Consider the following 23,822-nt stretch of genomic DNA (forward strand, 5'->3'; position numbering starts at 1 on the left):
TACACATATTTGAGATTTTTACGTGACTATACCGTTACACAGAGAGGAAAAAAAAAAAAAAAAAAAAAAAAAAAAAAAAAGAGTAATACATCATGGCCAAAGATCATTCCATTGTTTTTTGTGATACCTCCAATTACATGGACTATTCGAGAGAGAAAGGTTGAATCGTAGGTGCCCAATGTACAAAATGGCATAGATATTACGTATAAAGCTTTATACGTGTCGTCAAGCTGCTGTTTATGTATTCATAAGAGGTGAGCAGGAAACGCTGCGGTATACATGTATTATTATGATTCCGGCTATTCCAAGAAATCAGATAATTTGAGAGTTTTGGCTGAGGGATGTATCTATCCATGAAAATTGGCGCGTTCGGATAATATAATCCAAAATCATGTCGGCGCTACAGAGACGCCATCGTTATGGAAAACATTAAAGGAAAGGTAACCGTGTAACCTGCTAATTTCGATAAATATCCCTTTTTGGCCATCCAAGACGACCCAGACCCATTTGTGCCATTACACGTGGCGGCAAACATGTTTGAGACGTTGAATTCTCGTACCCATTCCGACCGCTAAAGGGACAATCCTCCTCGCTCCTTGTATGTAATTTGCCCAAGTCCTCGCAATTAACGTAATTATACGGCGACAAATTGTCGATTTAGACTTTTGTTTCTGAAAAAGAACAATTACTCTACCATCTCATTTTTAAATAATCCTGCAAAGGCTATGATCCAGATTTCCGCGTATTAAAATATCGTTACAGCAAGCTCATCGATTTCTTCGTACATCATTGTTAACTATCTCGTGAAATAATTAAAACTAAAATTTCTTTGATACCTATACGTAACGCGAGCCTAAAGCAAGGAAGACTTTAATTTTTAAATTTGCTCACGCAGAGCAGTACAAAAAAAAAAAAAAAATTTGCATCTTTCATGCAGCTAATAGAGCATTCGCATATACAAAAAGAGGGCGCCTTTCTCAAGTGATTATCTCGCCTCGTCGACACCATCGCGGTCAAACTGTTTTAAAAACAACTCCCTAACGGGCTATTATTATATGCCGAGCGAACAGCAGTTACGTGTGTGCGTGCTTGTGTTGTACGAGCATTAGTGCCATAAGCATATACCTACATCCATGGACCCTACATTCGGGGTGCAAATAAGTAGGACGCAAATGGCAAGTGGGGAGCCGAGGGAGAGCAGGTGTGTTTGTGTGTACGCGCGTTTGTCTGGGAAGCGACGATGGCGTGGTCCCTTTTGAGAAGAAAAAAAAATACATGGCGTCATCGCATCCTCCGCTTTGGTGTCACCCTTTTTCTTTCGTCGAAAGCGTCACAGAACTGCTCATACCTGACTTATAGCTGTAAAAAACTCCGAGTTCCGGATTTGCAAGGGGCTCTGACTATGTTTTTTTTTACTCCCGATGCTTTTTGCCGCTCTTAGAAACGACCTTCGTCCCCTGTATCGCTCTCTATTGTGGGCCTCGCTCTCCCTCGTTTCCGGAGAGCGCCGTAAAGGTCGACTCCAAAATCCCTTTTAGCTACACTTGTGGATCATTAAATTAGCGCGAGTCCTAAAATACACGACTGTCCGTGTTACTATTTGACATTTGAAAAACTATCTCACTTTTTTCATGTATGTATGCATAACATTATTTATTTATTATAATTTCTTTTTTTTTCTTTTTTATCTTAGCTGAATTGAAAAAAAACTTTCACAACAATGTGAATATATTTTAGAAAAGAAGTGAGTAATAATCAATCATCCGTTAAAGGTTTAGAAATGCGTCAAAACTCTAATCGGCTTTAAATATAAAAATCTTTGGTACTTTCAACGAACTTATGGCACTATGTTGTGTACGTTTAAGATAATCGAATGCATCGTTATATCATTGACATTTTCGTGCTAATTTAAATAACAATGATTAATGACAGCCTTTAAGAGTTGGGTATGGTAATTGATAGCTATGCAAAACAGGCTTTCTTACAAGTCATAACATTAGAAAAATCTTTTTCTCATCTCGCAACCTCATCCTCGCCTTCTTCTTTTCCTTTTAACGACATAATTCTATTCTGTTTGAGACGGCGCGTTTTAACAAGACTAGAGTCGCGTCTAATAAAGGATGGTATTGAAAACGTCTACTCAATCTTCTGTGCAATTTTTTTGGTCTTACATGCACGTTTATGTATAACGTCTCCACCACTCAGACTCATTAATTTTTACAGCAAAACATTCGGTTGCTATTTTTTCTAAATTAACATCAGATAATCTCACAAACTGAACATTTTTAAAATTCCAAACCAGACCGTCCACTGAAAAGGTAAATTAAAACGGCAGATGTCTTTTTGATTGCCAAAAATTCGCGCGCGATGATATCAAATTTTAGTTTTTTTCCCAAAAGTTATTACACGTTATACTGCCCCAAAAAAATGAAAAAAAAAAAAAAAAAAAAAAAATGTATAGCTAATAATGTGAATGCAAATACTAATTTTTATTGATCAAAAAAGCAAAGTTAAAAAACCTACTTTTGAATATTTTAAGCTAATAAAAGTAATTTTTTAGACATCTTTATGACACTGATATACACTTGATGACTCGTAGAAATCTGCTGTAATGCTGTTACACAATTTCAGTGCATCCATCGTAGGATAAAAAATGTAAAAAAAGTATATCCATTATTTTCCAAGCGCGAAAAGCGAAAAGAAAGCTTCCTCCATAAAAATTTACCGCTAAATAGTTGTATTCTTTGATGATTGAAATATGCTTTTGTGGCTGGGATGCGTCAATATGTTACTTTGCATCTACGCACATTTGCATCAGTAGATCCATGAATGCTAGTTTTCGACAAAGAAAGGGTACTTTCGCGGCGTGTGTTCCGTCTACGATGAAATTTGCATATCATGTTACAGAAAAATGAGAGGGACCTTCTGGCATTTTTAATTTCGACAGTAAAAAATGGACCCCCTATTTTTCTGCTCCATAGGGGCCTGGGGAGTACGGAAATGAGTGATAGTACTTTAAAGGATAAATAAACCTTCGTTAAAAAAAAGAAAGAAAGAAAAAGCCACGCAATTGTCAAGAGAACTAACCATAATACCGTCGCAAAAGGTATGTGTAGAATTAATTTGTGTGAAATGACTTGCCAAAAGAGGAGGTGTAAAAAGAAGTACGAACACTATTGTACAGATTGGCTTATTATACCACAAAGAGCCAAAATAAAGTAGAGGCTACCCTAATCTCAAAATGCGGGATTTTTTAAACAAAATGTAATCCAAAAGTTAAAGTCGTAAGTACCACACAGAGCCCAAAGAAAGTAGTAGCTATTTTCTAAATTTTAAATCCTTAGTCTTAAAATTATCGAAATTATAAAATCAGTGGCTTCTATAACGTCGTACATTCAGAGTTATAAATTGTTAAGGTCAGCGTACTGAGAAGATACGTCCCTGGGCAAACTGTAGACTCTTGATTACTATAAAAAAACTTTCGATGGCATACATTTATCGGTTCCCTGGTGTCTTTTTTTTTCGACTAATCTCAAAACATTATTTGTTTTCAATGAAAAATAAATGTGGAACTTGGCAATCAATTATAGTAAAGCATCTTCGTTCCATACACCTGTGTAATATGTTACAATGTAAGATGCTCGGAGTTTTCAGAATTTCAAGAACTTGAAGTGTGAGATTTTTAACGGTGCTCGCGTTAGGTACACGTAATAAACAACGTGCCCGGCCGACGATACAAAAAGATTCAGTTCCATCTCGTGCGGAGGACTTGCCTCCCTCTAAATCATCTCCTCCCTTCCTTTTGAGGTAGCCGATGTGTATGTACCATACCTACGTAGATCGTCACCGATATCGCCCCGCGGGAATCCCCGGCTCACGCACGAGTGGGGCAAGCAACGTTAGGGGGGGGGGGTCAGTATGCGGTCTACGCCGAAAGTCGCCCATTGTCTTGGCTGTCGCCGCAGTGTGCTCAAACGTATGTATAAAGTACCCTGCGTACATTGTTGTTTTAGTGCGAGAATCAGGAGATTGACATCCGTGTTTTTCCGCTCCCTCCTTTGGAGAAAGGCTGCTTTCTCAAAATTGCCCGATGATATGCTTTCCCGCGTCAGGAGGTCAACGATTTCCCGAGAAAAAAAAACACAACAACTCTACGTCACGCATAAAAATCTTGAGATATCGAAGTGGGAGCGCATAAAAATACCAACATGGGCCAGGACGACAAAGGCAGCGACCAGAGCAATAGAAGGAAGCATATGCTACCCTTGCACTTTCCCTGAAAGGAGGGGCAGGGTGTGCAATAAAACCTACGAGTAATGTAAACAGGTGAAAGCGAAGAAAAGCGCTTTTCACGCCCCCGTCGCTCAAGTGTTTGTGTCGTAAACATCGCGGTGCATGGCATCTCGTCTTTGTTAACTAACTGTACTCTTGCGCCAGTGAAAAGCCTTCCTTGGAGCTGCGTAACGTTACTATTGCTGTCCCGTCCACCCCGTTCCCCTAAACTTCTTATAGCATACGATCAATAAAAGTCTCATTAGTTTGCAATACTCGTGTGACAAAAGGGATGAAACTTTATAAACCTTATAGTCATGAATTCTTTCGATCGACTTTGGTCCGAGTGAAAATTTTCAAGAGATTATTGCTGCCGAAGCTTTATGAACTCATTTTTCTTCTGTCCAGGTGGAGCTACGCGGTACTGACGCGCTCAGCGCTCGTTCGAGATAAAAATTTGTAGAGTCTGAAAAAAATGTAAAAAAATGTATGTGGGCCCGATGCGTTACGCATTACCGTTCCTGGGAATGTTTTCAACCAAAACAACGGTGTCTCTTGCACCCGACAGATATTATAAAGGCACATCATCTTATGTTCTGAATTTTTAGTGACGATTAAATTCGAAAGGATGTCTGGGGGGCGACTTGCGCGCCGCACATTCGACTTGCCGTCGCGTCGTCGTAAAAGCTAAAAAGGCCTTTTTATACTTCGTGCGCTGGGCGTTGCTCGGGAAAACCCCCCTCGCACAATGTGCCCACTCATGGCATCCAGAGGAGCTCCTTCTCCCCCCAAGAAATTTAAATCTCGCGCACTATACTCGGAAACCAAACTGAGTTGGCTCTTCTCCTCCTTTATTGCTCGCTCGTAAAGCCCTGCGGGCGGAAGTCTCGCGTTTGAGCCCACCAAATCGTCCCATAACTCTCGACGGAAGCTATTTAATAATTTTATGAATTTCGATGGGTGGCGCAACGAAGCTTGGATGCTGTGCTTTTTTTCCTCGGTGCGGGGCTCGAGGCGGCCCGATACTGTTCTTACTTTTATTGCCCGATGGTCTTAACGAGATAACGCGGTGTGATGTTATTTTATGGTCATCCTTTATGGCAGCCCCTAATCGCCGAGATAATTTTGACATTGAATAATTAATTTCATTGTATTCAACTACCCAAGTGTGTGTACACTTTTCACAATACGATAAGTTGCCTATTTGTTTTTGGCTGATTGACCATAGCAATGGATTTTTCAAAGTACCTACCCATCTTGGGGCCATCATTGAAAAAATCCCACAATCTACGATGTATTGAATTATTTTACAATTTCGTAAAAATCGCCCCGAAATAAAAAAAAAAAAAAAAAAAAAAAAAAAAAAATTGTAAATATAAAAGAATTGTTCGAGTATCGATAATCACCAATGATCAACAGTTGATGCAATTAGCTGGCAAACAATCCATACCTGTAGTTACCCGGGTCTCCTGTATATAAAGGTATCGGATCTGTATATGGAAGAAGAAAAGGAGGAGGAGGAAAAATAAAAGAAAAGGACACCGAAAATGAGGATAGTATGGCGCACACTCTTTTTATCGTCAACGAGATCGCATTATCCAGCACCACGATGCGGCAGACAGTCGGCGAATACAGTCGAGAAATCGATTTTACGATAATCTCGAGAAAATCACTGGTTTACTCCAGCGGCGCAGGGAGCGATAACGGAGGGAGTTATACGAGGGGGAGAAAGAAAGAGCCAATTGCTTTTTATAATTGTGTGTGCACGACGACGACGACGCAGGTAGAGGTAGTAATATTATTATTATGATTATTGTCATTACAGATACACACGTGAGTGTTTTAATGTGTTGCGAAATCGTGTTGTTCGGCAAGAGCAAACTGTTGCTGCGCCTCGGCTAATTAAAGCCTGATTTAGATTTATCTTAATCTGAAATTGACGACGGCCATTTCGAAACAGCAATACGATACCGATTGCGATAACTCGTTATTTTTATGGGGATTTAAACTTAATTTCAGTTATTGCCAAAACAGTATTATCATTATTAATTATCATTATTATTATTATTGCGGATAAAATCTGTCGAGACGCGAGTGAAGAACAAACGCGCCTGTGACGCTAATTCGGGGCGAAGGCTAAATCAGAAAAAGTAATGCAGTTCTTCTCGATTGAAAGACAAAAGACGGCTGTTTGAATGGAGGAGCGGCAAATTGCCTTTGTACGTTACCAATAAACCTACGTGGTATACAGGGTACCCACACTGCACGTTTTTCGTTGGTTCGCATTTCACTTGCAATGGTATATACGGACATTCAAGAAAAGTCCTGCAGGCCAATTGGACCAGACAATGACGCGAGCGCCCCCCCCCCCCAAACACGTATACTTATGTACAAGTTGCATCTCTTTCTCATCAGTGTTCTGTAAGCTTTGGCACTCGAGTGGAGGGCGTCATTTACGCAACGCCCCGTGTCCTCGGTGGTCTTTTTGACGCGAGTCGCGCGGCTCAATCTCGCGAGGCGATCGGCCATAGTCGGCTAAAGCTCTCTCTCTCTCCGTTTTTCCTTTAGAGACGCCTACGTACATGCCGGACGAAAAGAGCTGGAAAGATCGGCACGTCCGATATCGCCGAGAGAATAACGAGAGGGAGGGAGGGAGGGAGGCCCAGCCAGCCATCAGTAATGGTGTCCAGCCTGATCCTGCTGTGCATTTATGCACATGTATATATGCCTCTCCGCCTCTTTTGCTCGGTCGAGCGCACGCGTACGCGGAGAAAAAAAAAGTGGATTCGAGAATCCAAAGCTTTCGGCTCAAGTAAGAGAGAGAGAGAGAGAAATGAGATACATTCTCCTCCTGCGGGCTTCGACTGCATCGCTTATCCCCCCCGTCACCGCTGCTGCAGCGTCAAGCTTCTCATTTCTCGCGTAGCGGTGATATTTACATTGTGCAACATCAACAACAGCAGCCCGCGTAAAAATTTTAAGTTCGGCCAAACTTGCGCAAAAGTTCATGTTGGCCAAGCTTAAAATTTTCACGCGGGAGCATCAAAGAGCCCTGCATGGCTGAGTAGCAGCGTCGTGTATAGATACCGTGCAATAAATAATAGTCTTTGATTAGTCTTGCTTTCTAGTGCTTGTTGATGATGATGATGGTGCTGCACTTGTGTTATGGAGTACAGGCAGGCAAAGTACCGAAAGTACCTGCATGTATGTAATAGTATACTAACGCCCGATTTGAGAGGATTCTCGACTTAAAAGAGCGCCCCGTTTATTGTTGCTGCTACCAGCAATCACATATCTCCTGTACTGCTGATTTCTCGCGCTGAACATCAAAAAAATTATTTTTACCTCGAATTCGCATAAATTGAATAAAAAAGCCTTCTTCGATCGGGGAGGGAAATTCGGGTAAATACGATTATAGGTTTAATAAATGATGTAGGATGCGTGGTAGAGAAGATGAATCTCTTTGACGCGTTGCAGTCGTTGCGGCGCACACAGCCGTGGCGAGTATCTCCTTCGTTAAATGCATATGCTTGAGGTAATATCGACGGTTGATTATATGCACAACATGGATAATGACAGCAAAAAAATGCCCGCAAACTTCCCGATTGGGCAGGCGGGGGGTTGTCTGTATTGTTACATACCCCTTATGTATACCGCGACACGAATAACACCAGCTGTTATTTACCCACGAGAGAGCCTCGCTGCTGCGGTTGTTGTTGAACAAAGATGTTTCTCTGAAATAAAGCAGCCAAATCAAGAAAGTAACAAGAAGAAGGAGGGGAAAAATAAGAAAAAGAAAAGAAAAAAAAAAAAAAAAAAGAAAACAAGTATTTGCGAGGCGTATTAATCCTCGGCTGCTATTGCTCCACGAGCAGAGAATGCACAGGCGCTTATTTGCCTAAATTAAGTAGACGAAACGTCTCTCTTTTGAGTTTCTTTCAGCAGCATGTACGGGCTCTGCACGCACGTCCGCACATGTAGAGATAGAAAGGGAGGGAGCGACACGTCTTACACACAGTTGTACAGGAGAAAACAGAAAGCGGATAAGGCGATCAAGTAACAAGAAAAGAAGGTCGATCGGAGGAGGCAGAAGGAGGAGAAGAAGAAGAAGAAGAAGCGAGAGAAAGGAAAGAAGGGGACGGTGTGTGTATAGGGGGAGAGGCTGCACGCGTGCCAAGGCTGGTGTGTGTGTTCGCCCCATTGTGGCACTGCGGGCCCCCCGGTGGGCATCAGCTCGCGAGCACCGCAGCCCCAGCCACCAGAGGCTGCTTATCGCCCTTCGAGATCTACGCCGGCCCCCTCGGTGGACGGAGGGGAGCTAAAGCCTCGGGCTCTGTTAGCGACGCTAATCGGGCGACCGATCTCCGATGGCCCCCGCGATAAGGGGCCTCTTTCATCGCCCTTGAGTGCGAGAGAGATAGACCGTGGCGTGGAGGAGCGCGGCGGGGCCGGAGAAAAGAAGATTACGAGGAGCAGCGGCAGCTGGCCGACCTTTCGAGCTCTTACGGTTTACGGCGTAGGTGTAGTCATACTCTACGGAAACCAAACTCTTGTCCCTCTCTCTTGGATTCGCGAGACACTCCCACGACGACGGCTGTATATAGCCTTTTGCTGATTTTGCTGCTCTGACATCTTCGTTATTTCGGGATGAATAACACGGCGTGCTTTTGCGAGCGCACTATTGTTATTTTTGGGGGACCAAAGCAGCTGGACTACGATACGTTGTTTTGTCTGTCGTCTCTTCTAATGAGTTTTTCTTCCGCATTAGGTCGGAGTGGTAGCAGTACGTGTCGGACGGATCAGCGCTTGTACAATTGCTGGTTCTATGTGCCAGTGTCCAACATGGATTATTCCTGATTGAGGGATACATTCCGTCGACCCAAATCGAACGATTTCAAAACATCGGTAACCGCAATGACAACAATAATCTCGACAATAATTAGTATAATCACTATTCCTATTACTATTATTATTATTATTATTATTATTATTATTATTATTATTATTATTATTATTATTATTATGATTGTGTCTTGTATCAGCTTCCTATATCCTTGAAAGGGGTATGCAATAACCGAATGCCCTTTTTTTTTTTCAATGGCAAAAAACGTATACTTGCGAGGCCTGCATTTATCTCGAGCGAGTGCCGCACGAAAGATTGGCGAGGGCAGGGGCATTGGACTCACGAGAGCGCGCTTACAATTTTATTTCCCGGACGCGTGCGCAGTACTTCTTCGGCACGTGTAGCGCTCACCCACACGACCTTCCCCGTTGTTTCGCCTTGGTGGTCGCCGATCGAGGGGAGATTGTAACTCAAGATCGATCGGCAAAGTTCGGGCGAGAAAAATCGGGAGGCGCAAGAGCCACGGACACCTGCGCAATCGGAATTTTTCTCTCGCGGATTCAGCCTCCCCCTCGGGTGGCTCTCCTTGAATCGATCCTCTCGATCTGCACACCTATACTCGCCCTTTTTTCAAGCACAACGAAATAAATGAAATCTACACGCATTTTTGCATGATTACGAAGCCCTCGAGACCCGGCCCTCTTGTCTATATGCAAGGGGTAGCATTTTTCAGATGTCCTCGCGTCCAAGTCTCTCTCGGCGCTCCACGGATCTGGGATTCATTTCGCTTTCTCCTCCCGGCACTCGAGACACCCTCGTTGTTGAAACTCGATCTGAAAGCAATGAGAGGTTCCTCGTCATTCATTGCCACGACTCCTCCGCACAAGCAGATCATCCTCCCCATTCTCACTTACAATACATATTACATATCTCAGATACATAATGTTTCTCGATTATATTTTTCAATGTACGAGTCATTCGCGGTAACATTGTCTAATACACGCTGCACCACACGTAGATTGGGTCTTGTCGTTAACGATCGGCGTAATTACCGGGCAATGATGCCTCTTTCATCTTAACCGAAAACTTTGACGATGCAAACGACGGCCCGAGTTGAAAAAACGTAATCGCGGTCGTCCCGCGTCCCTCCCCGTTCTTCTCTTTTCCCATTTGTTCCCTCGTGCTCTTACGTTTAATCTATTTACCTCTTTTTTTTTTGTTTCCCGCTTGTTGAGTTGGGATGATCCAGCGCTGCATATACGCATACGTTATGGTATTCGTCAGATGGGAGCATATTTATAAGGATGTACAAGCATCGCGCGAGCGACAAAGATTTCTTTTGTTCGGTGTCGTCGCATCAAGCTCGTTTAGCTGCTTAGGTACATCAATGGTTGCTCTCCACGGGGACTCTCATTAATCTGTCCGTAGCGAGGATGACGCGCACAAATCACCCTAAATAATGATACGTTTCCGCAGACGTGATTACATGTAACTATACACCCGCGATCGAAGCGGTGGATTTCACAGTACATTTACGCGCTGGCGATTGACAATATGTGGGTATATGTGTGTTATCTCCTCCCAACCTGTGTGGAGCGTATACTCACGGCATCATAATTAACATCTTGTATGGGGCAAGAGATTGTTATTCATTGTACTCGATTGTACGTCAATCCGACAAATATATTCGATGTGCCGCTTCCGATAACGTCGGAGCATGCCCAATTATATTATATAGGTTGTAAAGTGAAGACGATTCGGGCTGATTGTTTTATGCATCATGCATACCCAAGACGCATGATTTATTTTGACAAAAACCAAAGCTGTTGGGATGTTCATATTCAACATCGAACACGTTATCATTATTAATTCCATTTCTTCAATATATTTCTATAGGTAAATATAATATGTATTCGCGTGTAGTAGTTGGTGTGCATCCACGTGCGTGCACCTACTTTTAGAGCCCGCATTGGAAAAGTTGGGTGTTTTGTGGAGTCAGTTATGCAATATTAGGAGTCCCGAGGACTGGTTTCCTCGATCCTTGTTTTTACTCGAAAATAACAAAAGGAAGAAAACATCTGCGCGTCGAACATTCAACAACAATGGTCCGCGTGGGAACAGCGTGGAAGAAAAATACTTACTTGTGCTGGGCGCGAATCGAGTCAAGTGCCAAAAGTGAAAATAAAAGGCAAGCTGGGCCAGCTCACTCGTGCCAAGTATAAACGTATAAGTAAATACCATGCATTAATGCAGGGGGAGGAGAAGGGAGGGCGCGGCGCGTGCGTGAGTTTACCACCTCTACCCATATCGCATTGTGTGCGAGCGTGACCTCCTCATAGACAAAAGCGCCAACAATGAGGGCACCTTGCATCCCGCGCCGACAACGAGAAAATCGTCTCTCGTTCCATTGTCCGGCCATTCTTCTCGTACAAAGAGCCTCCCCCCCCCCATCCCTGTATATACTCACAATAGTTACATCTCCCTCCCGCGTGTGTGCGCGCATCGACGCCAGCCACATCATCAGGAAGAAAAGAAGCGAAAAGAAAAGCGGCTGATGAGGAGAGCTATATATTCATAGGTCCCGTGAAAACTTGCATTTTTCTTTGTGTGCACGAGTCGAGCCAGCGAGTATTGTCTCACCGCCGCGCTGTCGCGGGCAGGTGGACCGGCTCTAGTTCGGACCTTCCTTCCCCCTATGACGATGGGCAGCTTGGCGCCTGTCTCCCACGCATTCAGCTACGTATTGTTTATAATATCCATATTATATGGGCGGTGCGGGGTGGGAGAAGCATATGCACGTCGATGCGTTTCGAATTGGTATGTGGGAGCGCTCCATTAGCCAGCCCCAACGGTGCTGCAAAGTTAAACTTTTTTTTTTTTTTTTTTTTTTTTTTTTTTCTTCTTCTCGTGCTCGTGTGCGTTTGCGATTGACGGAAGTTGGCGAACAAAATAATACACAATACGCCGAGCAACCAACTACTTAGCGTCAATTTTATGCAAGTATAGGTATACATACCCATGAAAGAATTGCCAAGACTGACAATACGGCCGAATCACGGTGAAGTATGACAAACAGATAATTGTATGCCAGGCGTTGGTCAATACTCCCGCCAATGTCAAAATGATCATATTGGACCGAATTCTCCAAAACTGTATTGGTCCAGGACTGTAAGCCGGGTCTGTCAAATAATAGTAGCTACCAAGTATTGGCCATATATCTGCTTGAGAGATTATTCTACATTTGCACTCGGAGATCGTTCAAAAAAAAAAAACAAAAAAAAAACAAAATGGCGACCCTGATGGCACCTCAAAAGCTCGTCTTCGTTCTCTAACCCGGTCGGGCAAATCGGTCGGCCCCCCGAGAGCCACTTATACCTGCTGGTGCACCAATATTCTTGGCTGATCGTGAAATTTCTTTACGCGAGAGAGAAACACTCGCCACGCCGAGCCGCAATCTCCGATAATGGAGCAAGATTAGACGGCTGCACGGTAGGGTGCAGGTACACAGGAGGCGAAAGAGGTGCTGGCCCAATAATTATCCGCGCGCTTAGATGTCCGCACTCACGATCAAGGATATATAATATGGTAGCTCTTTACATATATATACATATATAAACATATACCTGTATGCACACGCGGGAGCGATTTCACGCGTCATTATTTTCGCTACGAGCTGACCCCCCTCCCCTCTTCTCATCTTTTCGTCTTGCTTGGTCTCGCGGCTAGACTGCTGATGGTGTTGCGGTGCAGGGTGCCCGAATCCGAGAATCGGCAGGTGTCAGGAAGGAGATGCTCTCGTTGAGAAGGGCTTGAGCCCACGAACGCGGTAATGATAGTACTGCCTACCAGCCCAACGATACGATAAAGTGTGCCAAATACTTGGCGCGTCGTGTTGAAAAACTGCTCAGGCCTCGATTAACGAGCTAATCTTTTTTTTTTTTTTTTCAATCTTTCTTCCTTTTTCGACCTCGTTTCACCTGTATAATTGGCTTTCTGCTGCTGGTCCGCTCCCGTGCAAGCGGGATCTCATTTTCAAAACTATGCTTATGCGTAAGCCGCTCCTTTACCCGAACCAGTTAGAAAAAAATTGCAGCTCCGGCAAATTCTCCGGACACCAGCGTGTGTGCCATTAATGTGATTCTAACAAGGCCCAGCTGCTGCTACCGCCACCCTACCTGCTTTACTCGAACATGCTATACCCGTATGGACACGTGAGTGTAGCTTTCCACGCAATCTCCGCGATAGAAATAAAGGTAGCCGAATGTTTAATTGAACGTCAATTGTACCTCGCTTCTTTTACCCCCGGTATGAAAAGTTTACGGCACATCCTAGGGCGCAGCTTCCGCGAGGAGTCGTAACTCGTGGTCGATTCAGGGTCAAACTTGATTCTCTTTTGGAGGCTTTTAGCAACTCGATAATTGCCTCCTCCGTCGATACCCTTGCCATCGACAATGCCGCGCCCGAGTCAAAATTTTCAAGATAGTGCTTGATTCAAGATTACTCGGCTGAGGGGCGCGTCTCCCTCTTCTACCGTCTTTAGTGCACTTTACACCCTTTAGGTCTGAGTTATGGGTGCGAATTATCGCCCCGATAATGTACAACGCTGGCGCGTGTGCAACACCGATCGAGTAGGCACCCCCCATCATTAAACCTTAAACCGATACGGCCCTTTTATTTACTTATTTTCACAGAGATAAGTACGAACTTGATGGATCATTTGAAATCAATCGCTGCGAAATGAGAATTTCTGTTCAACAACAAGTTGAGATAATAAATGTAGTGTACGTAATTATAGTATACCCAACACCTGCACACATTGCATATAGGCATGAGAGAGGGAGTTTTTAACCTTAATCTGTATAGGTAGTCGACAAAATACATATCGTGTACATTGACTTTGGTACAAAGGTTTGCAGGAGCAAGACTGGAGGAGGAGGAGGATACGGTTAAGAGACAATGGCTGTTCGTGCGGTTGGGCTCGGAAATCAAAGGAAAATCAAACGAAAGAAAAAGCAAAACAAACGTGGGTATCAGATTTTTAACGCTCCGAGCTATTTTCCGAGCCTGCATGGCTCACATTCGCGGGCAATAGGTACATAGGTACACACGAAACAGCGAGACTGCATTCGCGGCGACAACAGATAAAGTGCAGCACCCCTACCGATTAAACCGATTAACTTCATTAAGCGCAAGTCTGCGCTACTACAACCGTTTGGCAGCTGCTGCGGCTGCTCTTGTACAATATTACGAGTATAACCTGCTCGTGCGGTACACCAGTGGCGACGACGACTGTATTTTCATTCGGAGAAACCACTTTGAGAGCAAGCCCGTGTAGCGCGGATTTCGCGCTAATTAAGATTCCTTGTGTACCTTACTTTTGAAAGGATGGTTGGTTTGGTGGAGGATGAGGGGAGGGGAGGGGGAGAGATGCCCGCCAAGCTGCCGCATTCATATATAGGTACTACCTGTATGTAAGCGGGCGAGCCGGTGAATCCAAAAAATTTCAGCTCCGAGGTTACTCTGTGGATGGAGCAAGTTAAGGAGATTCGCGAGGCGAAGAGCGAAAATTGGACTCTGGCTGAGAATGGAGTGCAGAGGAACTAATGAATGTAAGACATTTACCAGGAATCTCGCAGATATGCCGAACAAGCTCTAAAGCGTCTACTATTGTTATTATTTATTGTTATTATTACTTATTATTATTATTATTATTATTATTATTATCATTAGGTAGGTACTTTCATTTTAAGGGGGAGAGCAGTAACGAGAAAAATAACAGCAATTCGATACAAAAGTTGTCCAACAAAGTTCCAGCATCATCCCCAGGGAGAGTGAGCTTATCTCGTTTCGAGGAATTTAACGTGGCTATCGTGCGGCCTGTCAAGATAACGTACTTTACTTGCGTCAGGGAGGTATATAAGGGGCTCTGCGCGTCACATTCAAGATGATGGTGGGCTCTCCTCACGAGGCCGTATGCTTCATACTTGTAGGTACATAATGTGTGTATATATATATATTGTTTTTTTTACTTTTCGCACTCGGTGTATCTTCATCGGCATTAATTAACTCCTCAAGGGTAACGATATTTAGAAAGTCAGTTCGAACTTTCGATTGCCGATGTAGGCTGCTCTTAGAATGTAAAATCACTTGGCGGGCGCCAATAAAAAAGTGCAAGTGTATACTTTTCCTACCTCATCATATTTATTGTTCATGTAGAGAAAACACGAGGAAAAAGCGGTACGCATTTTTCTGTATGTGTAGGTACCACGGGTAGGCTCCGGATAATTTGATGGACAGCGTCGATAAACTACTCGTGACGTACGCTTGCTGTGCGCGTGTATTTTCATCAGTAACAAAGCAACGACAAAAAAAATTTTTTTTCAAGGGTAAGGGAGGGATGGTGGCACCACGCAACTTTTTGTTGTTTCATCGGTTGTAACAAGCGCGAAGCGTGATTACGCCGAGTTGGATCTCTCGCCTTTCACCCGGTCGCTGTATATATATTTGTTTTTTTTCCATATAATGTGCAGCAGCGCTCGTCAAAGCAGCCAATGGCATACGTAAGGAGGCGTCGGGGAAGCTGAACAGTATCTCTGACTTTGGAACTACCGAGAAATCTCCATTGAACCCATTAAGTAAAGCGCGCGCGGCGCGGACACACTGTAATTATGAAGCGCACGTGCTTAACCTTATTGCAAGTAGAATTTTTTTTTTTTTTTTTGTCTCTAGGTTGTAAATTATAATGCTGATAACAATAATAATACATTGAAAAACGTGCATAGTCACCCAAGCGCTATTTTTGCTCCTTGCATGAGTTATTTATTTATGGACGTTTATTGAGCTAGTGCGTGCGGGCTGGATACTTTTTTATTTATTTATTTTTATTTTTATTTTGTTCCTCGATCTCGGGTCACGGGGGAGAAGTAACTCCCCTGGGCCCTTGGATGCAAATGACCAAAAGTCGAATGCCCATTGTGCGGCTGCCTCGGTCAAGCACACCACGAGGGCAGGTAGGTAGGTATAGGTACGTGATGTATATTTTCGATTCGGTAATCGAGGGCAAGCCTCTCTCCAGCTCTGCGTTTCGTGGAAGGATTTGGCCCTGAGGTCACCGAAGGATCGACGGCGATGCTTCGTCAGCGTCGCTCTCCCCCCCGTGTGCCCACCACAATGCAATCTTCGATCTCCCGTGGTATAGGTATATATATATATATATATACAGAGTGGAGCGTACGATAATCTCGGTGTGAAAAATGACCGAGTCGACGGATCGACAAAGACAATGGGCGCGGGACTCCAGCGTCAAGTGACCCCTCGTACTTATAAGTTTATAGGGAATACGTACACATAAAATAATAATAGTAATCATAATAGTAGTCAATTGTTTGGGCATGGGTGTGGATAAAATGAACCGAGCCTCTTTATAAATTACTTTTCAATTTCCTTCCCTTGTGCCACAATTTCGAGACCAAGTATTTTTCACCAAGCAGGTGGACAGTAAAAAATGGAAGTGGATATTTTCGCAGGCACGAGAGCAGAGGATTAGAGACCAATTTTCAGTCTGCGCCTCTCTCAAAATTCCGTGGCCGCCTCACTGCATAGCAATGATCAACGCGCACGGGTTAGTTATACTTACGCATACATACAGTATAATAATGTAAGCCAACTGATTTATAGTAACGTGGGTATGAAAATGTATAGGTAGATACCGTGTGATGCACGCTCAGAACGGAGCAGTGCGCACGTGCCAAGTAGGTAAGTATGCATGTGTGTGTGTGTGTGTATGGTGCTGGCTCGTCGGCCGAAATCGCGGACCGCTTAAGAGCACCTATACTTCGCACTCTCGGATCAATCTCTCGGTATATGTAGGTACATAAGGAGGCACTTTCGCGCCGGCTAATGCGCGCTAACCGCTCTCGACGATGCAAGGTGCGCGAGGAATCGGAGCCCAGCGATGGCTCGTTTGCACTGGCAATTTTCACGCTGTTACGCGACTGCTGGCTGCTCCATAAGCAGGTACAAGTAAGCACTTATTGTACAGGTAGGTGTGAATTCGCGGTGAGCGTAACCTCTACCTACTCGATACATATACATACCTATATGCATTACCAACACCTCATCAGCTGCTCATCACCTCACCTTCTGGCTGGTGTGCCCATCACTATACTATGTACACTTATTATTATACCCGCGTGTATACCCGTAGATCTGTCTGATAGGGTATAGGTATTGAACTGCCGGCGCGTGCGAGGAACAAAGTGGGAAGGAGACTCTTTAGGCTGATGATGGCTCCCTCTCCTTCGAGGTCTCTCAGTTTCACAACTTTCCTTTTGGACTTTATCAGCCGCCGTTGCGACCGATTGAACGGCTCTCTCTCTCTCTCTCTCTCTGCACACTCCGACGATTTAGACCGTTTTCTTTGTCTGCCTCTTGATGCCAATGATTACTTATTAGACGATGACACGAGCGCTCGCTATTTATAATTGGCAAAAACTTTTCGTTAGCAGTTATCTCAGTCCCTTCAGGGGTGTTATAACGCGCATGGCAGACCCCCTGCAGTTCCTACAATTCTTTTTTCTTTTACTATATTACATAGAAACATATTCAAACGTTTCCAGTGAACAATGTCCCATCATTAAAAGAAAATTTTTTTTTTCTTTTTGCTCACAAAATATCGTCCTTTTATTTATATCTGCATTATGTATAGGGACACAGCGATTTGGAGTTTTTAACAATGATTTGTTAGGAAATTCTAAAATTTAAGTGTAGCCACAACTTTTTTCGGGCTCTGTGTGCTATTATCAGCTAATCCGTATGGATCTAAAAAGTTCAAAACATATAATATATATGAACGTTGTAAGTAGCTAATGTCCACATAGTGACAAAAATTTCTTTTCGATGATCACAAAATATCGTCCTTTTTACTGTATCTGCATTATTTATGGAGATACAGCGATTTAACGTTTTTAATAATTATTTGTTGTAAATTTTTGATTTTTTAAGTAGCCATGACTTTTATCAGGCTCTGAGTGATGTTATCAGCTAATGCGTATTAATTTAAAGAGTTAGGGAAATATACATCAACGTTTCGAGTAGTCAATGTCCCCTATTTAAAAAATAATTTTTTTTTTTTTTCATGATCATGAAATACTTATCGTCCTTTTTGCTGTAACTGCATTATTTATGAAGATACAGCGATTTAAAGTTTCTTGATAATGATTTGTTGAAAAAGAGATTTTGGTAAAAGGCATTCTGAAAATGGCTACGATTTCTTTCGGTTTTTAAGTGGTCTTCCGCGCTAATCTGTATTTTATTAAGTAATTAGGAACGTTTAATTTGGCCAATGTCGCTTAGTCTAATATATATATAAGTTTACGAAATAGTGTCCTTTTCGCGATATCTGCATCATTTAAAGAGATATAGCGGTGCAAAGTTTTCAATTATTTCCGTTTACAAAATATTACTTTTAGAAGGTAGCCGCACTATGTAAAATTTGTTCAGCTTCAAGCAGACTAATAACTATTCACGCGGCCTGAGTTAGTTGCATTGGAATCAAATATCTCTAGAAGATAAACATAATGTGTGTAATTTTGACATTTCTATTGTGTCATAGAGTAAAATTATTTCGTAATTCCGTAGAGAAGAAAAAAAGAGTGGATCAAGGAACATTGTTGTCTTGGCTTTGCACGCAGGTGCGCACTTATCTTTAATAGCACGTATGACCTTGTACGCCGTTGGTAAATAATTATTGAGTCCGGCCAAACCGAGGATAGTGGGTGTCTACCAAAGGGCCTGTAGAGCTCGGTTGTACGTATACAAGGTAAGATGTACGGGAGCAGCCTGCACTTGATTGATGGTCGTTGCATGCATAAATAAAAGCAATGAAAAATAGGATGGCGTATTGGAAACGCTCGCGCGGAAGTTTAGCCGCTGGGGTTCGAGGCTCACGCCAACGCGGCAACTCAGCGTTAAGGCAGAGGGGTGGTGTTATACCTCGTTCGCTTGCTCTTTTCGCACGGTCTCTACGAGCTCCGTTGTACCAGATTGTACCTTATACGTATACGCACGTATAAATTGCTCGACCGCCGCCACTGGCACGCATCATCCCATAATAACGACCTGATATTTCAGAGGAATGTACCTAGATAGACTGGGCTGCTGCGGCTGATGTGCCGGATCTCGTGAGCGAGGGTGTGTGTTTCTCTCTATTTACCGCAGCTTGGCCATCTCCGAGAGTAAAAAAACGGCCCGAGTGCCAGTGAAACTATGTATTACCTACTTACGTTTACTTTTTTTTTTTTTTTTTTTTTTTTTTTTTTTTTTTTTTTTTCTTTTTTTTCTGGTGGAGCGCACCGCACCATTGATGGGTTTGCTGTTGGCATTAGTTTGCTTAAAGAAACACGCAATGTGGACCAAATAGTTGGATCCGATTGTTGGTAAATGCTGTCGAAAATCTCAAATAATAGAAGATTGAGTTTTTGTTTATTCCAATAAATGGACGACAAATGAAATGTCATTGTTGCACACGTAGTCAATAGTGGACTCGGTCCGAACCACCACGCGATGCATCGGTAATGAGAACGATGCATTGTATGTATTGTACATCAGCTCGAGTCTACAAACGTCGCAAGAGTCACGGAACAGTACTTATCATGCAGTCGAATGAATATTCAGTGCTGAGCAAGCACCGAGTGCATGTTTTGCCAAAATTTGAATACGTCGAAAAAATATTCAGATTCTGTATGCAAGAATTTTGGAAAACATGTCGAGAGAAAAAAATGTTTTCCATATGATTAGGTGCACTTAAAATCGAGGTACCGACACAACTTTGTGTGATCACCTATGTCGAAACGTGCAGGTACACCCGATTCGCAGTGAATGGACACTTTTAACAGGATGGCTCTAGCCTCTTTCTTCGGGCACGCATGCACTTTGTTCTGAATTGCTTGCACGTGAGGCGGACGCATATCAGCAAGGAAGGAAGGAGAGTCGGACTAAACGCGTAATGGCACAGACCGCTACGTATTCTCGAACGGGTGGCGGCGAGGGGGGAAGATAAAAAGTACATAGGTACAAGTAAATTATCGGTCGTGTGGTGGGACATACCTACCCCTACTTACAATAATAACAATAATAATTATACTGCAGCACGCGTTTAAAGAGGCGAGGCGGCACGCGCACACGTTCGTTTCAGTGCTCGTGCCGCAGTGGCATGGTGCGCTGGACAAAAATTGGGGCCACCCCGTAGCTAGCTGCCCTGCTCTTGTCAGGGACCAAAATTATTTACTTCTCGAAGGGAACCGATTACGTGATGTAAGAAGAGCTGCTCGCACTCGATACTGCAGTCACGCTATGCGGCGGTGCGCGCAGTCGTCGTAGTACTGTATAGAGGTACTGCCAATTTTCTAAATCGACGGAACGGCAGCTGCAGCTACGCGCCGTCCTCCCTCCCTCTCTCTCTCTCTTCTCTGTACAGTGGACCATTCGAGCAGCCACGACGACGACGACGCTGTGTAATATCCCGCCGTGGCCCCCGGCTCCGGGCCGCTCTCATTTCGCCCCTTAAACGCGCGCTTGATTGAATTTTCGAAAAAAGCCAAGTTTGCATTTGCACAGTTTGAGGCGACGTTTCAACGATTCCCGATACTCGCTAAATTAAAATTTTTTTTTTTTTTTTCTTTTTCTCTCCAAATGCAAAGAAAAAGCCTATACCCGTACACCTCAAGAGGAGTGGACCAGTAAAAGAGTCCAATCGCACATGTATAATACGAGAGCATAATCATAATATATGTAGGTGCACGTTGTATGCTCAGCAAAAGAGGGGCAATCTAATGATCGCTGCTCGACGTGTGAATGGGCAGGCTCGTGTTCTGGCTCTCGGCTGTATCGAATTTTCGATTTGCATCCTGCCGTAGCGGCCACAGTCAGGCTCCTGTAATTCCATCAAGAGTGAGCTAGATGACGCGCTGACGTGAATATTAATAACGTTAAATCTCAATCGGGGTGGCAGGAGCGGGAGAGAGAGAGAGAAAAAATAATCCTCCATCTTATTTTTTTTTTGTTTCTCTCCCGACTCCTTGACACCCATCGAGACAGTCTTACTTGCCTGGCCTCCTCGAGGCGAGCGTTTCACGCCATCTGCATCTCTTGCTCGCGGTCGCTGTCGCGACGGGGACAGCTTTTAATTAAAAGATTTATAATTTGTCCCTTTTTCGATCTGGCGCGCAGCAGTCTTCGGCCGTCGCCTCGCATCATCCACCCGTGCGTGTGTACGTGTTCATGCGCATCACACACGTATACCCCCCTCCCCCCGCGCGAAGCAACAGCTCAATTATTTACGTCCACGTACAACGCGGTCAAACGTCCCCAATAACCCCCTGCTCGTCGCGTCATAAAACCGATTAACTAGCACACACACGTGTGCCAACTTGTTGCAGGATCACCAAATCAATACGGCTCGCGTTTCTCAATGTGCTGGACATTAGATTCGTCAGATGGAGGTGTTCGCAGCGCTCCGAGAGTCGCTGAGGTGTACATCTGCATGTACGACTGTAAATATAGTTGTTGTACGCCTCAGTGGCTCTGTCACCTCGATCGCATAAATCCAAAATCTCTGACGGTGACAGATCCGGAGCATCGAATGCCGTCGATTCCACGTGCGCTTATACTTTCCCTGGCTTTATGATGATGGCACGCGCGTGGCGTACCTCACGTGGCATCGTCAAAGCGATAGCAATCGATTGGCGTTTTTTTGCGCGCTCCCCCGTCACGGTTTTCCCAGAAGACGACGCTGGTGCTCCTCTGGCTCGGAATGCTGGACCCATGGATACAAGTAGCTTTTCTTGCTCGCGAGGCTCCAGGGAAAAAGTGCCGGCGATCCATTACTGAAACACCTCCCGGGACAGCTTCTCGAGAGATATGGCTTTTTACTTGAGAACGAGGTAGATTTCTGATAGTGCAGCATCCTCGCTCGTATGGCTCGCTCCACGTACAAAGAGTGAATCGTTTCAACTTTTGCCCAATAACGATCCCTCAAACCGAAACAAATCTAACCATTTGTTATAATACCCTGTCCCTATTTTGTTTTTCCAACAACTCTCAATTATTTTCCGTAGTGTAATATCATTAATAAAATATGAGAATACATCTATAAATGAGTTTGACGCTCAATACCCGGTTAATCAATCTTCGTATTATTAATTGCAGGAAAATAAAATCCACAAGTCGGAGCACCAACAGCCTCATTTGAAACTTTCACCGGCGAACATCATCACACAGTTTGAGTTACGAGTTGGTAAGTAAACAACATAATTTTGCACTCTGTATGATTATAAGTATATATAATTTTGTTTACAAAGTAATTAGTATTGGTGATGCGTGATACATGACACGTGCCTGGGGTACCTGAATATATTTCAATTAAGGGAAACTGGTAAATTCATTGTTGGTTCTTCGAGTCCTTCTGCAGCATGCAGCGACAATCGTCCCGAATAATCAGAGTCCGGCTCGGATTGGGGGCATAATTAACGCAGCGTGGCGTTAATGAAAACACGCGAGCGCGCGCACGCACGCACGCACGCACGCGCGCGTTAAAGAATTCCCCGAGAAGAACTCATTCTTTTCTTACTTTTGGAGTGGAGCCGCCGCCTCCGATGCTGGTAAGCCGCAGCTAGCAGACAGCCACGTCCGATAATTGGCGTCGCCTCGGCGAAATTTATTCGACCGCGGATAAAACCCTGCACAGCCAGACGTCGAGGGGGACGAAGTGGTGGTTCTTTTGCGTGCAGCAGCATATGTTAAAACTGCGTGGAAACTGTTACACGCGCCCGAATTATCGATTAAAGGCTTTTTTTTCCTCTCCCTCTCTCTCTTACCCTCCTGCCGAGAGAGACTCCTTAATGCAGTTCCATCGACCATTTTTAGGCTGCTCGACTATACATTCCTTATACTCAATTACAATGAAATGCGCGATCGAAAAACACTTATAAGTGCCTCATTAATATTGTGTCCTGCGAAAAAATGAGCCCCATGTTAATTTTCTCATGTTGTTTTCTAATTTATAATAACGACATGGGTATCTACGATACGTGGCTCACGCGTAATACTGCCCGAGCTCTCGTCGAGACGATTCCTCTCGGTGATAACAGTGACGATGCTTATACACGGTAGAGCTATTTCATCTAACTTGCATTGCCCCCTTGTGTAACACACTTTTATAAACATATATATTGGAAAAAAAAAAATTGGCTACAGTCACTGTGCTACAAAGCAGCTGCTCAGGTATGTAGCATACGTACAACCCATGTTGTTGATATAATATAAAACACCGGGCAAACATCATCGCCGGCAAGCATAATTAAAACGGGCTCATTCCGGTCCGGTGATACCAAATCTTTAATTTTCTCTCAAGCAGCTAATGAACTTATCTGTCCCCCTCTCCCCGAAAAGTCAGGCCCGAAATTGAATTGAATAAGAAAAAGAGAGGAAGCAGGCGACGCTTGCATCGGAATCCTTAATTTGAAGAGGCCGAGATGATGCACGTGTATAAATAATATACCTTCGCATAAAATATCGGGTCCTGATCTTTTGCGCGCGCGCACATTGCCCCATTCGACAGCAAGAGGAGGACAAAGATGCTGCGCAGATGCGTGAAAGTGATGTTTGAGAGGCAGAAGAAGGGCGACTTGCGTTCTCACGCTTCCGTTTG

General features: G+C 43.9%; 1 long non-coding RNA gene across 1 annotated transcript in view; it reads left to right on the top strand.

Annotated features, from left to right (window-relative positions):
* LOC149373404 (uncharacterized) overlaps positions 1-22,403 on the top strand; it is a 43,237-nt gene extending 20,834 nt beyond the window's left edge. The window contains exon 3 of the long non-coding RNA XR_016293391.1: positions 22,322-22,403. This is a non-coding gene — a long non-coding RNA (uncharacterized LOC149373404). The remainder of the gene's footprint in view (positions 1-22,321) is intronic.
* Positions 22,404-23,822: the final 1,419 nt, after the last annotated feature.

This window comes from Copidosoma floridanum, unplaced genomic scaffold, assembly GCF_036245765.1.
Source record: "Copidosoma floridanum isolate Cflo_tuat_1 unplaced genomic scaffold, Cflo_Japanese_pri ptg000030l, whole genome shotgun sequence".
Taxonomy (NCBI): Eukaryota; Metazoa; Arthropoda; class Insecta; order Hymenoptera; family Encyrtidae; genus Copidosoma; species Copidosoma floridanum.